The sequence below is a fragment of the Merops nubicus genome, unplaced genomic scaffold, assembly GCF_000691845.1.
Source record: "Merops nubicus isolate BGI_N331 unplaced genomic scaffold, ASM69184v1 scaffold5713, whole genome shotgun sequence".
In the NCBI taxonomy this organism is placed as follows: domain Eukaryota; kingdom Metazoa; phylum Chordata; class Aves; order Coraciiformes; family Meropidae; genus Merops; species Merops nubicus.
In genome coordinates, this window is record NW_008598138.1 from 41,333 (window position 1) to 41,981 (window position 649).

A 649-nucleotide genomic window follows, 5' to 3' on the forward strand; every position below is an offset into this window, starting at 1 on the left:
GCCGATCGGCTCGCTCATCAAGGACGCCGCCTTAATGACTAACGGCAGGGCTGGGGGTTTTTTGGCCTTCTGTTACAAGCAGGAGGGCTGGTGAATCCACACCTCAGTGGGCATTTTCACCCGCTGGACACTGCAGTTCTTTTTCCCCCCTTTCTTTTTGTGGTCTTTGAGAGATTAGATTTTTTTTTTCCCCATTATGAAGCAGGCACGGGAGGTTGCAGCAGTTTTCTCTGTGTAGGTGATGCACTCTCTAATACCTAGTACATATGTAAATCCCCTTTTTCTTTGCTTTAGGTACAAAATTCAGTTGACATTAGAAAGAATATATTTGTCTTTCTACACTTTCCAACCTGTTAAAACCATGGGGAAATTTTACAAGTGAGCAAGTGCCCAGCACTGAGAACAGTTAAAAATTGTTCTTAACCCTTATATTATTAGAAAGAATATATTTGTCTTTCTTCACTTTCCAACCTGTTAAAACCACAGGGAAATTTTACAAGTGGGCGAATGCCCAGCACTGGGAATAGTTAAAAATTGTTCTTAACCCTTATATACATTTTGCAACACCTTGTCCTGCAGAAACAGTGATTATATGTTGCAGGTGAATATAAAAACCAACAAAACCTTTCCCCTAACCCTTATTCCTGCT